This window comes from Sus scrofa, chromosome 13 (assembly GCF_000003025.6).
Source record: "Sus scrofa isolate TJ Tabasco breed Duroc chromosome 13, Sscrofa11.1, whole genome shotgun sequence".
In the NCBI taxonomy this organism is placed as follows: domain Eukaryota; kingdom Metazoa; phylum Chordata; class Mammalia; order Artiodactyla; family Suidae; genus Sus; species Sus scrofa.
The window spans coordinates 32,145,878-32,159,969 of record NC_010455.5 but is presented as its reverse complement, the minus strand read 5'-3'; the positions used below and the strand labels follow the sequence as shown (position 1 = coordinate 32,159,969).

At 48.9% G+C, this 14,092-nt stretch overlaps 1 protein-coding gene across 3 annotated transcripts in view; it reads right to left on the bottom strand.

Moving 5' to 3' along the window:
• Positions 1-14,092, bottom strand: part of BSN (bassoon presynaptic cytomatrix protein) — a 96,495-nt gene that overhangs the window by 43,492 nt on the left and 38,911 nt on the right. The gene's annotated exons all lie outside the window — the stretch shown is intronic.

Sequence of the window (14,092 nt, the reverse complement as noted above, 5' to 3'; positions counted from 1 at the left end):
TATTTTTTCCTCCCTAGGGGATTTCGACATTCACCTTAAGTTTAGAGGTATGCCCTGGCTTGTCCCCTTCAGAAGCTGACCTCAGGCAGCTGGAGGTGAGTGGAGGAGGGACTCCAGTGCCTAGTTAATGCCATCGCCAGCAGGGATAATGGAGCCTTCCTTCTGGCAGTCTTCCAGCAAGTCTAATGCCAGACCAAGTACATCAAGACAGGTGAAGTGTTGCTTTGCTAGTTCAGGGCAGGGTGGGGCTGGAGTTCTAGGATCCAGGCCTTGAGGAACCACCAAGGGAAGATCAATATGCCTGACCTTCACCTCCATCCAGCATGGCCCTGTTGCAGCCATGCCAGCAGAGGTGAGGAGTTCAATGAGGTAGAAGGCAAACCATCAGGCTAAACACAATCCCTTATACTCCTTCTTGTTTGACCCACCTTTAAGTTCATTTCTGCCAGTTTTCTAACCTGAAAGAAGCTGAGCACAAAAAGCCAAAGGTAAATGCTTCATATTGCTTCCCTGAAATTCTAAACTTTCTCTAGTCTGTATTCATTTGGATGGACACCGGCACCCAGGCAACAGGGCAGACTGGCTGGGAGCTAGTGTGGAAGCCTGGCCACAGTCACCTGTGGAGTAGCCTGGCCTGGCCCCTCAGCCCCAGTGCTGCTGGTCCTTGAAGCGTCTGACTAACAGGAGGGGAATCTAAGTTTGCTGCTCTTATATGAGGGCCATTTGCTTGCCAAAAAGATTCAGGAGCCAGCTAGTAGGATGTCTGAGGATAAGCCATCTCAGAGGGGATGGCTCCTCATCTACCTGGGGAGACCCACTCCAAGACACTCTGCAGTTCTTCTTCCCTTCCAAGAAACTGTTGGGGAAGAGACACACTCTTGGTCTAATAAAGACTCTCCCAGGAAAAAGAAACACTGCTAAATATCCATCACACATTTCTTTCATCAACCAACAACAGAGTACACCCAACCATCCAGTCTCACAGACCTGCCTGCCACCTTTATACAACTAGCTGGGAGGCCCAGTGTGGTGGCAGCTGCAGCCATTTCTGGCCCAGACTTGGAAACTGGGCCTTTCAGTAGACTAATTTCTAGGTATCACAGAGAAATAATCCCATGTGAAGAGTTCCCTGGTAGCTCATGGGTTAAGGATCTAGCATTGCCATCGCTGTGGTACAGGTTCCATCCCTGGCCTGGGAACTTCTGTATGCTGTGGGCATGACAAAAAATAAAGAAAGAAAGAAAGAAAGAAAAAGAGAGAGAGAGAGAAAGAAAAGAAGGAAAAGACATAACCTCACTTTTTAAAATTTATAGTTTCTTTTCTTTTTTTTCCTTTTTTCTCTTTTTTGCCTTTTAGGGCCACACCTGTAGCACGTGGAAGTTCCCAGGTTAGGGGTCAAATCGGAGCTACAGCTGCCAGCCTATGCCAGTCATGGCAATGTGGGATCCGAGCTGTATCTGCATTGCTTTCAGCAATGTCGGATCCTTAACCCACTGAGTGGGGCCAGGGATCAAACCCGCATTCTCTCGGATACCAGTTGGGTTCGTTACCGCTGAGCCATGATGGAAACTCCCCATAGTTTCATTTTTCACTTAAGTTATTTGTGGCTGGAATTTAAAAGCAGCCTTTGAAAGCTAATCAGAAGCTCCAGAGAGCCCTTTATAACATGTGAAGGGACTGTAGCCCCGTGCCCAGGCCGTGTAAGGTCTGTGGCTTCTCCTGAGAAATGTAGCAATTTCTATTGCGTTTGTTTTGTATGATGAAGGTGAGCCCCTGATATTCCCACAAATGTGCTCCTCCCCATCTTCCTCTTAGAGTCTCTGACTCCCTCCTCCTCTCATCCCATGTCAGTCACCAGGAAATCTTATTGGCTTCAGAGTCAGGCCACTCCCACAGCCTCCTTGCTCCACCTGATTCAAGGCACTGTGTCCTCTTTTTTTCAGTTTTGTTCAAGCCTGGCTGCTCCTACTTGCCCCTCTTCGGTCTTCTCTATATGGCAGCCAGGATAATCCTTTATGTACACAAATCAAAACGCTTCCCTCCTCAGCTTAAACCCTCCTCTCCTTTCCATAGGAAAAACCAAAGGTTTTACAATGGCCCATAAGGCCCCACACATTCAGCCCCTTTCCCTCCCATCTTCTACTAATCGCTCTCTCCCCTGTGTCCCCTTCCCTTATGCCAGGCCCACCTCTGCCCCTCGGCAACTGTAGCTGCTGGCACATGTGCTCTCTCAAGTCTTTGCTCTTATTCACTTTCCTTTCAGGGATGCCTTCCTGGACCAGCCTGTTTAAAATGCAGCTTTAGCCCCTCCTGCCTCTTTGTTCTCATGGCACTGAGCACCCTCCGACTCACTATATACATATGTACTGCTAGTGTGTGCCCTCCATGGTTCCTGCATTAGCTTGCCAGTGCTGTGGGCAGGGCCTCTGTGCTTTCCCCACAGCTGTACCCCACAGCCTAGCACAGTGCCCGGAACATACTGGATGCTCAATATGTGTTTCCTGGCAGGACGGACTGCAGGCACTTCATGACTCAGAACAGTAAAATGTGGCCCCGAAGTGTGTTTGAGCTGAGGAAACATGGCATGTGACTGGCATGGCACACAGCCCTCTCCTGGATCTAACCCCATGTGGGACAGAATAGCAAGAACAACTGGAGTCCCCTGTCACCGCTGGCTGCACCCCCAGTCCTACCACATAGAACACTCCGCCAATCATAGTAGTGTTCATGCCAACCGAGTCCTCACCATGAGCACCGCCGTGTGCCAAGCACTTGTCACACGTTAACTCCTTTAGGCCTCACAGGAAATCCATGAGGTAGGATCCAATTCATCTATTTTGCAGACAAGGAAATTGCTGCACATAGAAGTTAAGGAATTAGCAAAGCCAATATGACTTGCACATGGTGGAGCTGGGATTCCAATATCAAGGTCGCCAGTCCTTATCCTTAACTGCATTCCCACAAGGCCTCTCTAGAGGAGCAGCATGAGGCAGTGGAAGGGTGGGAAGTGCTGCAATTTGGGTTCTTTGGATTCTTTTCCCTTTTTCCTGAGGAGTGGTTTAAGTGGAGGTTCCCCAGGAAGTGGTCTCTGACATCTTGCCTCCTACTATAGCCCGGGCCCCAGCACCACTCTGGGCACTGAGTAGACATCCAACAAGCGTAGATATTAAGTGGACAGGAAGATGTGTGGGCCGTGCAGTGGGCTCTTGGAGTGTGGCTGAGCTAGAGCAGTGACGTGACTGAATCATGACCACTGCCCCTCGAGTTGGCCAGCAATGCTGACTCAGAGAAAACCACACTCATTCATTCATTCATCCGAGCATTCAGTCATTCACAAACATTTAGCAGCCCTTGGAATGACAGTTCTAGGCCCCGGAATTGGTACTGATGGTATGAATGGACTATGTCTCTTCCAAGGGAAGGTGAGTTCACAGGTGTTCATTGTATTGCTATCCTTTACATCTTATACATATTTTATGAGTATTCTTATGTTCTTTATAAACACCTATTCAATATTTAATTAAAATAAATTTTTAAAAAAGTGAATCAGAAAGGGATCCAGTGCTCTGGGAGCCTCGTCTAGAGAGGAGACAGATGTACGAACAAACTGAAGCAAGACACCCCCACACAGTCAAGGGAGGGGCAGAAGCCTGAGCAGACTTTGAGGACCAGGAAGCATCTAAATTATGTCTAAATTGATGGGCTTTTCTCCCCAAGGCTAAGGAAAATTGAGGCAGAGGGGAAGCACATGCAAAGGCCCAGAGGCATGATAAGGTATAAGTCAGGGCTATTCCCAGGACCTATAACAGCTCCTAGCCACAGTGTGCACCCAACTACCCTGAAGGACATGAAAGCTCTGGGCTAAAATGGAGAAGGCCAGGAGAGTGAGGCCTCTAAGCTTTTCAAACAAGGGAGTGCTCTGGTTCTCTGTCAAGGACATGGTGGAGGTAGGGAGTCAGTGAGAATAAGGCAATAGCCCAAGAGATAGTCCAGGGACTGAGAAAGAGGGAAGGTTCAGTAGGGGTATTCTGGATTGGGATCTAGGAAGAAGTGGTCCTTTTGATTCAGATGGGGGATCCAGAGAGAGAAGCCAATTGGTGGGTAGATATTGGGGAGTGAAATAGCAAAATCAAGAGGTTGTATTTAGTTTTGTTGAGTTGGTTGTGGTTGTGGTTGGGGGGCATCCAAGAGACATCAGGAGGTGGGCGAGAGTTTGGGTTCAATTCAGGTATGTCTAGATATTTTGATCTGGGAGAGTTAAGGGTTCAGTTCACAGACAAGTCTCAGGGAGAGAGATCACAGCTAGGGCAGTAGTCCAGCAAAAATTTATGGGGAGCACCCACATTTATGGGAACAGAAGGGATGCCAGAAACAGAGAAGTCATAGAAAAGAGAACAAGACACAACCCCCAGGGTTAGAGTAGTTCCCACAGGAAGGGCATTCAACAATTTGCTCTACATCCATAAGGGCTGTCAAGCCTCAGAAGCCCTGGAGAAAAAGACTATGCCCAGGAAGGCCATGAGCCCTATTCCACCCAGTCCAGCTCAGATGGGACCAGCTCCCTATCCTGCTGAACACAGGGCCTGCCCAGGGCCAGAGATTCAGATCTGTCTGTGACACACTTCTGGACACTGGTCCCAAGTGTCAGGGGGCCAGGGTGGTTGGAGTAGCCTCAGACCTCCTTAGAAGGGCAGAACCGCACCCTCCAGGAGGCCCTCCTGACAAAGGTCTCCACTGGCAGGGAGGGAGGCATCCACAGGTGGGACCCAGCCCAGCCCCAGTGAAGACCTGGTTTCCTGGATATGGCCCATCAGCAGTGAGAGCCCTAGAGGCTAAGTGGTCCTCCCAGCAGCCTCTGGAAGCTGTGTTCCTTGGGGAGAGCTGGGATGAGGACAGGTGAGCAGGAGGGGAGAGGGACACTTTAACAGAATGGGAAAGACACAGGAGGACAGGTAAGTGAAGAAGGAGGAAGAGGGCAGAAATATGAAGGAGTGGCCAGAAGACAAGCAAGGGAAGACTCAAAATGCCTTTTCCAGGGATAGGTTTTTGGTTTTTTGTTTTGTTTTGTTTTTGTTTTTTTTGGTCTTTTTGGTCTTTTTGCCATTTCTTGGGCCGCTCCCGCGGCACATGGAGGTTCCCAGGCTAGGGGTTGAATCAGAGCTGTAACTGCTGGCCTACACCAGAGCCACAGCAACGTGGGGTCCAAGCCACGTCTGCAACCTACACCACAGATCACAGCAACGCCAGATCATCAACCCACTGAGCAAGGGCAGGGATCGAACCTGCAACCTCATGGTTCCTAGTCGGATTCGTTAACAACTGCACCACAATGGGAACTCCCTCCAGGGATAACTATTTTTAAAAGATAGCCAAGAAAAGTAGAGGATGTAAAAATAGCTGTATTTCTACCAGCTTTTCTCCTTTTCAGCATCTAAGGATATTGACTGATCAGAAATAAGTCTTAAAGCTGGTTAGGAGGGCAGAATCAATCTAGTCAGCATCCCCCACCCCGACCCAGCTTTCCTCAGTAAACTTGGGCCTTCTGTTCCAAACAGTGACCACTCCTGGAAGGACAATCCAGACCACGCTGGTTAGAAGCTGGGCTCCCCTCTGTTAGAAACCCCCAAGAAATGCATGAGTCCAAGTAGCTCCAGTGACCAAAGATGCTCAGAGCCCAGGTATGTCCATTAAGGGCAGAGCCAACAGGGAGAGCCGTGGCTGCCCTAGTCCATGGTAGGAAGGTGCTGGAGGCACTCTGGCAGCTGCCCTCAGGGAGGGGCTGCTCAGGCAGAGGCTGACTAGTGCAAAAAGCAGGGAGGCATGGAGCTGGTTTGGGCTCTGAGGGAAACTAGGCTGGATCCACATCATAGCATTCTGGAGCATGCACCCCATTGCTTCCAGTTGAATATCTGTGAGGGGAATATTTCACACAAATAAGTGGCTGTCTTTGCTCCCTAGGAGGGGAGTGAACTTAAGAAACTGCTTTTCTAAGTCAGAGCAGCCAGAAGAATCCCATAGCTTCAAACACGGTTTTGATGAATTCATGGCTGACCTTTCCACAACAGGAAATTACAGCCAGGAAGATGCCAATGGAAGACCCGCCCCCCTTTAAAGACCAGGCCAGGAAGGACCAGGAGGCCAGCACAACAAGCAGAGAAGGCAGGAGCTACAGAACAGTGAGCACCACGATCTAGGTCCTGGGTCCTTGAGCAGCTCTCTCAAGAAGTTTGAACTTTAAAAAAATTCCAGCTGTCACACAAGAAAACATTTCCTGACCTGCCCATCTTTCAGGCCAATGGCCTCCTGCCTTTTTGACCATGGGTCCCTATCAATCCAACATGTTTGTATACTTCCAACATACACGAGTATTTATTTACCAATTACGTGCATCTATATTAGTGATAAAATACCTCCCCAAATGGCAAAGTCGGAAATGACGAGAGGACATAAATGTAAAGAGGAGTTTTCACGTTTTTTTCCCATGCCTCAGTTGACTGTCCTATCTCCTCCCCCTCCCAGCACGTGTGCCCCAGTTCAAAGGCCACTGTAGGGAAATTCTTAATCTCTCAGTCTTTAAAGAAGTCTACTGGTTGCCATGACCAGATTCTCTCTTGCTCTCAGCCCTGCCTCATTGAAGGTGTACCTAGGTCAGTGTCAGGGTTGCCCTCACCAGCCTTTCTGACCATCTATGAACCAAAAAGAAATTGTTCTGCTGACAGCAGCAACACAGAGGAGAGGATCTCCATAACACTTAGCCGAAGTACCTGGGATTGGACAGGAAGCCAGTACCGTGGCTCATAGCCTCTGAGATGCTCTCTTGGAGCCAGGAGATGCCCCGCTGGCTGGGGAGGGAAGGTGCCACTCACAGGGTTCCTAGGTGGGGGGCAGGAAGGGGTCATACTATAAGCAGAGTTCCCAAGAGGCTGACATCTTTCCTTTTCAACTTCCCAGCCCCCTGAAGGTGCTGCCCCTCTAAGAGGGCAAGATTCCAAGAGACAAAAGACTCCAGAGAACCATTAGCTTCTCTTTGGTTCAGGTGGTGACAAAGCATCATGAGAATTTGATAACAGCCCTCAAAGCAGGTACTTAATGACACACTTGGGCAAACACGTTCCCACACCCCTAAGCAGACAAACCCATGCAAGAAACCATTAGTGTTATCCAGATACCCACCACCTCCACTCATCCTTTCTGCTCAGAAACATCTACCAGTTGGGATTCTTCCTGTGACCTAACAAGCTTCACTGATCCCAGGCAGGGAACTCATTTAGGGCACCTAGCTCTGACTGCTTTGCTCTTGCTGAAGGAGAGTTTGGGATGAGGCTGCAAGTGGGTCAGGAAGGCTGAGAACGTGAGAAGAGAGACAGGTAGGAATAAGAATTGCTTTGGGAAAGCTACCAGCATAAGGGGAGAGACCAGCAGGAAGCTGGGGGCGAGATGGGAGCCAGGCTGTAACTGCAAGGAAAGGAAGCCCTGGAGACCTCGTTCCCAGCCCTGATGCCTATATGGGTCCACCAGGTTGAGAGCATCTCTCAGGACTACCTGATTTGGCCCTGGTTCCCTTTAGGCCAAGCCAGTCTCCAGGATCTGGAACAAGGATGGGAAATAAAGGTAACTTTCCTTTAATCCCATTAATTTGTAGTGTCTGCCTAGAGGGCAGAGTATGAGAAAGATCAGTGGGAAAATTTGTTGTCATCAATTAGTAAGGTCTTTGATGAACCCAGAAATAGGGTATATAAGCACAAAGGCTATGGACTTGTCACCCATGATGCAAAACCAAACCAGACCCTTGGGCCTGCCTCAAGTGGTAACCCAGTTTCCTGGAGTGTCTCACTCAGAATGTCTCTTGCACCACAGTGCTTATGACAGGCATTATGTAAACACGGGTTCACCTGAAGGCAAGTGAGTGGTGGACACCACCCCATTCACACTCTGTTGAGGGGTTACAAGTCGTCTAATCATAGCTTGTCTGTTCATGGCTTATGGAGTGTATCTCCAGAAATTTTTATTCATTCATTCATTTTAAAAGAACTCATAGGAACCATGTTCTCTAGTCCTTGAACGTCTCAACATCCCTTTGTGGACACTAAATCTGGACAACAGAGGATGGTTGGATACAAAATTCTAGGTTTACACTTCCTTTCCCTGAGGGCTTTGCAGGTACAGCCCCTGTGTTTTCTGGCATTGATTACTATTGCAGTGAGCTCTGTGCCACCTGATTAGGTCCTCTTTAGGTGTATTAACATTGTCATCTAGATGCAACAGAACTCTTTTTTTCCTCTTTGAGGTTCAGTAACTTCACCAAGAGATGTTTTAGGGTTGAATATTCCATATCTATTTTTCCTGAAATTCAGTATGTCATTTCAAACCAAAGATTTATGTGTTCCTTTATTTCAGAGGGAAAAGTTTTCTATTAACTATATCTTTGAATATTTCTCTGTTCCATTTGTTTTGCTCTCTTCTCCAGAGATACCAATTGTACCTACTTTAAATTTCCTTTGTCTTTCCATTGTCCAGGCTGCTGGCAACCCACTGTCCTCCCCCAAACCTGCTCATCTCCCTGAACAATTCCATTTCCTTAGTGACTTTCTGGCATCACACAGGGTTCAGGGATACTTTTAAACACCCTCACATAGGGTGGTTTTGCTAACCAGTCCAAGTAGGTGGTTCTTATGTTTAGCCCTCTGGCCTCTGATCTCCCTTCCCTAGTTCTACAGAAGCAAATTTCCCCTCCACGGACCCTCCCCAGTCCAGACTAATTTTCCTTGTACTTGGAAGCCATTCTTTGTTCATTGCATTCCAGCATATGGGTGTTGTTCGTTTTGTTGAAGATAAGAGTTTTCTTTTAGGTTTCTTGTTCTTCTTGCAGTTTTTGGTTAGTTCAGTAAGGATACTGAGCAAAGAGATGCTTTTAACTCAACATATTTAACTAGAAAGGCATTTTACAGTGCAAAACAAATGCCATTTTTCTCTGGCTTTCCACCTGTGCAAGTTCTCAGTTTTCTAAAGTATGATCCCTTTATAAATATGATTTAAAACCTTAGATCTTATGCTAAGAAAAGTACACATTCATAAACATTTTTTGTTTGATTTCAGAAGGTTCTGGTCCTGAAGCCCATGGTCTGGAAGCCCATGGAGGCCAGACTCCTCAACAGCTGGTACCACATCAGCCTGACTCTCAAGCGTCACCCCACAATGTCCCCTAATGCAAGCCCTGCCCAAGGCCTAGGAGCTCTCCAAACCAGGGACTTACCTGCATCCATGCCCAGAGGCTCTCCAGAGGACTAGGCCAACAGTTCCACAGCACCATTCAAACCTGACTTCTGGTGTGGAGCCTCCTGGGGTCTTGACCCTCCCTATGCGCCTCTCACCATCCCGGTCCCAGTGCTGCCCCCCTGCAAGGCACCATCTGTTTACTATTTGTCTCTTAAGTCAGACTGAGCACCTCATGAGGGCAGGGGTTCCCAGAATTTAATGTGGGTACAATCCCTGTTTACCAGTTGAAGGAAGTAGAGATACCATAGGTTGTTATAATCAATTGACAAAAAATAATTTATAATTAGGAAAGACTTGTAGGAAATGACTCTGGGAGGGCTTGAAAGGAACTTCTTATTTTAGGTAAATTAAGCAATCATATTTATATTATTTGCCTTATACAAAGGTATGGTTCAGCCAATTATCAAACAATCCAAAGGGAGGGATTCAAAGTTTGGGTTTTACTATAGTGCATAAAGGAGGGGTCTCTTTCGATAGAACTCAGTAGGAGGGGAGTGTTACTGTATTTAGTGCCCTAATGCCTTTTTTCCCACTCCTAAGACTTGGGTGAGAGCTCTTCAGTAGGAGATTGCTAAGGGAGCCAAGAGGGCCAGAGGAGAAAGGCAGGTGGCCAGACCAGAGTTATTGTGCAGAGATGAGACCCAGGTCAGCAGCTCCTCAAAGGTCCTCCCCATCACCTCCAAGGCTTTCCAGGTGGCCTGTCCTGGGACACCAGAGGAAAGAAGGGCCCCAACCTTAGGGGCTCTTTCCTTTGGGCATCATAATGACTGAACCCAGGGTGCTGACATTTGCACGAGCAAATCATAGTACATCCCAGTACTAATACCTACAACATGTGTAGCATTTCAATTGTAAGGAACTCCCTGGTCTTTCCAGCCTGTGGTGACTGGGGTTCCAGCCAAGAGTGCCTCTAGGCCAGCCAGATACCCCCATGGACTCCACCACTAGGCTCAGCTTTCTGAAGACATACATGGCGGACTGGCAAATTCTTAGACCCTTCTCTAGAGCCTTCTGAAGAGCTTTGGCCCTGGGCCAGCTCTTGGGTCTCCCTTACCAACCCTGTCCTATGGGAGTGCCACGCCTCCCAGGTGTAGCCCAGGAGTTGTGATCCAGCCCAAGCCACCGAGGCTCCTGCTCCCACTCGGCCCCAGGCTTACAGACATCTGCATTGAGACCCCACATGGGGAGAGCTTTGAGCTATGAAGTGTCCCAGTTTTCTGGCTCAGGGGGAGGACTCCTAAAGCCAGGAAGTCAGGAGTCATTACATAAAGCTGAGCCAGCTTTTCCCACTTCTCACTCCGGCAAATTCTATTACTACAGCCTTTTGCCAAAGGGACAGTGATCTGCTTGTCAGTTCTCTTCCAAATTCTGCTGAAACCGGGAGATAAGTTAAGAGAAAACTATAAGTCTTTGTGACAATGGATCAGCAGGCCCCACACTCCCCACTCTACTTGCAACTTGGCAGAGGCCAGGATTCAGGTTCAGAAAGCTTGACAAGCTTCTGCCCAGTCTTCAGCCCCAATGCATAGGACTCGGACTTCAGTCTGCCCTTGGGGACAACAGGACACAGCCTTAGCCCACAAAAATGGCCTAGGGCCTGCTTCATGCCCAGCCTTGATCCAAGCACAAGAAAGAAGACAGGGGGCAGCAATGCAGTTAGTAAGATAAGCCAGTGCCTGAATCATTAATATGTGAACTGGCTAAACAGCTGTAGAAGGTACTGGGCTGGACCTGAAAACACCTCAAGTATAGGAGGCTTCCCAGAACCCAATCTTCCAGACTTCCAGGGAAACCCCACCTAGACTGAGGACCCCTTAACTCCTTTCTCACTGCTTGCTTTTTATGTTTCTATACAGTAAGGAAAACTTACCTGTGACCCAAAAATAGCAAAAGTAAATTTGATTAAGGATCATCAATGGTCCTTAGTTTCAGCCCTGAGTGAAACGACAGAAGGGCTTCCATTCCTACTTATCTCCCACAGTCACCCTGTTGTCAGGGCAGCCCCCACTGGGGCCTGCAGGCAGCTCTGTGGCCTCACTCCCTCCCCTTACATGCAGGCAGCACCAGGTTAAACACCCAGACCCAAATGGCACTGGTGCTGAGGAAGAGCTGATCTAGTGAATGCAATTCTTTACAGGGCTTGTAAAAAAAAAATCATAATGACAAAAATTGACATCTCAATATTGACTCAAGATTCCAGCAGGAAAAACATGCCCTCTTCATGAAAGGACATTTCAAAAGGAAAGCCATCCACCACCCTTCCAGCCTTCAACATCACCATGTCACCTGCACTGTCAGCCTAGTTGCAGAAAAATGTACATGGATGGAGGCTTGTTTTCCTCTTTTTTTTTTTTTTTTTTTTTTTTGTCTTTTTTGGCGCCACCCCCGCAGCATATGGAAGCTCCCAGGCTAGGGGTCGAATCAGAGCTGCAGCTGCTGGCCTGCACCACAGTCACAGCAACACTGTATCCTTAACCCACTGATCCAGGCCAGGGATCAAACCCACATCCTCATGTATACTAGTCAGGTTCATTAACCACTGAGCCACAACAGGAACTCCATCAATTTCTTCTTTACCAACTCTGCCTTCCCTCTGAAGTTCCCTTGCCTTTCACTTCTGAGGGATCTAACTCAGAAAAAGAGAAATCTAGTATCTACCTGTGGCACTCTGGCTCCTGAAACTCCCTCTCCCTTAGACTGAGAGCCAGGAAGATGCTGGAGGTTCCTTTGTAAATCATTCCTGTTGGAGACTCACCTATCAGCACCCCCCGCCCCAAGGTAGCTTGCACTCCACGTAGAGATTTCCCAATAACATGAGAGGCTGGGGAGGCTTCCTGCAGGAAATGCCCCCTCCCCATTCCTCCCCCATCCTTCCCATCCTTCCCTTCTGCTTCAAGGAGCTGATTCCCACAGCCCCCAACTGCTCAGCCTGTTGTAGGGGAGCTAACACTCTCAAGGCTCCCTGGGCCTGGCCTAAGGCCAGAACCTCCCATCCAAGGAGCAAAAGTCCCTTTCAGACGGGCCCCCTGACCAGGAGAGTACTTCCCTCAGGAGCCACCTTCCCTATTCTCTTCCCTTTCCCAGGGCTCAGCATCTGAACAGCAGAGGTTCAGGGATGCATGTTCCTACCCAACAGATTTTCACATGTTGAGAGCATTAAGCTCAGTGACTCAGGCTTAAAATCCATTAAGACAGATGTACTCATAAGGAAAATGTGGGTCTGAGAGCAGCGATTAAGACTTTTTTTTTTTTTTGTCTTTTTGTCTTTTGTTGTTGTTGTTGTTGCTATTTCTTGGGCCGCTCCCGCGGCATATGGAGGTTCCCAGGCTAGGGGTTGAATCGGAGCTGTAGCCACCTGCCTACGCCAGAGCCACAGCAACGCGGGATCCGAGCCGCGTCTGCAACCTACACCACAGCTCACGGCAACGCCGGATCGTTAACCCACTGAGCAAGGGCAGGGACCGAACCCGCAACCTCATGGTTCCTAGTCGGATTCGTTAACCACTGCGCCACGACGGGAACTCCAGGACTTTTTAAGAAAAGCATGAGATGCTTTGTGAGTGTACTTGTGCACACATAAGTGTGGGGTATGTGTGTGCGTGCCAGTGTGTATGTATGCACATACACTGCATGCATGCACATGCAACCATGGGAGCAAACATGTGATCACACACTTCATGGCATATGGAGTTAGAGCCCCGAGTAGTAAGACCCTGTCAAGGAGACCTGCTCCCAAGGGGAAAAGCAAATGCCCTGATGAACTAAGCTAGCTTTACATTACCACACCCAGAGTGCCCAGGCCAGTCTGAGCCAACAGCATGGCCAGGGTCATTACAGCCCAAGGACAAGCAATGCCAGGTGCACAGTAGGCACTGAGAAAAACATCAGCTCTTTCCTTCCTCCCTTCCTTCCTTCCCTGGCTTACAGCAAGGGGGGTGGGCAGGGAGCCGGCATTCTGATGCCAAAGTCTTTAGGGAAGTGGGAAGCAATGAGAGGTCCAGCCAGCAACGCCAAGGGAGAAAAAGTGGTAGAACCATATGGCCTATGGCTAACAGGAGAGGAAGAGCTAGGGTCTGAAGGCAAGGTCAACAGTCCCAGAGGCCCCCTGGCCAGGAGTGACAAGTGAGGGAGCGTGGGTCTGGACAGCCCTGCTGAGTGAGTGAGGGGAATGCTGGGTACTCAGGCAAAGCCAGGGTCTTACCTGGAAGAAGGCAGAAGGAATGTCTGGGGGAGGTGCTGAGAACCATGGGTAGTTTGGGGTTCCAGGTAACAGGGTTGGATGCCTTAGACAGAGGATGTAGTGAATGCAGATCCAAAAGCAAGATGGGAAAACAAAAGGAGTTAGGGTTCTAATGGCAGCACAAGTGCAAGGCTTCAGTGATCCTTTTTATCAAGAGCTCCAGGGTACCTGGCACTGGGCTGCACTGCAGATGTTGGTTACCTAGCAGTGCATAAGGCAAACAAGGCCCCTCGTCTCATGGAACTTGGTATAGAGAGAGAGGCAAAGACAAAGGAGACAAATAGGTAAGCCTGAGTCATTCAGAAGAACAATACAAATAATGAAAGAGGGGAATGACCCTTGAAGAGGGGACATCTGAGAAAAGCTGCTGTGCAAACACCCTGGGAAGGGCTGAGCCAAGGCCCAGAGAAGGGCATCCCAGGGGAAGAAATATCAGGGGCACAGGCTTTGAGGCAGGAATGTCCAGTGCAGGCAGGGAAGCTAGCAGGCCAGTGTGGCTGGAGGGGTGTGGGAAGGGGAAACATGGGGGAGTAGGTCTGGGAGGCCTGGGACATGGGAGCAGACCCTGCTTCTGGA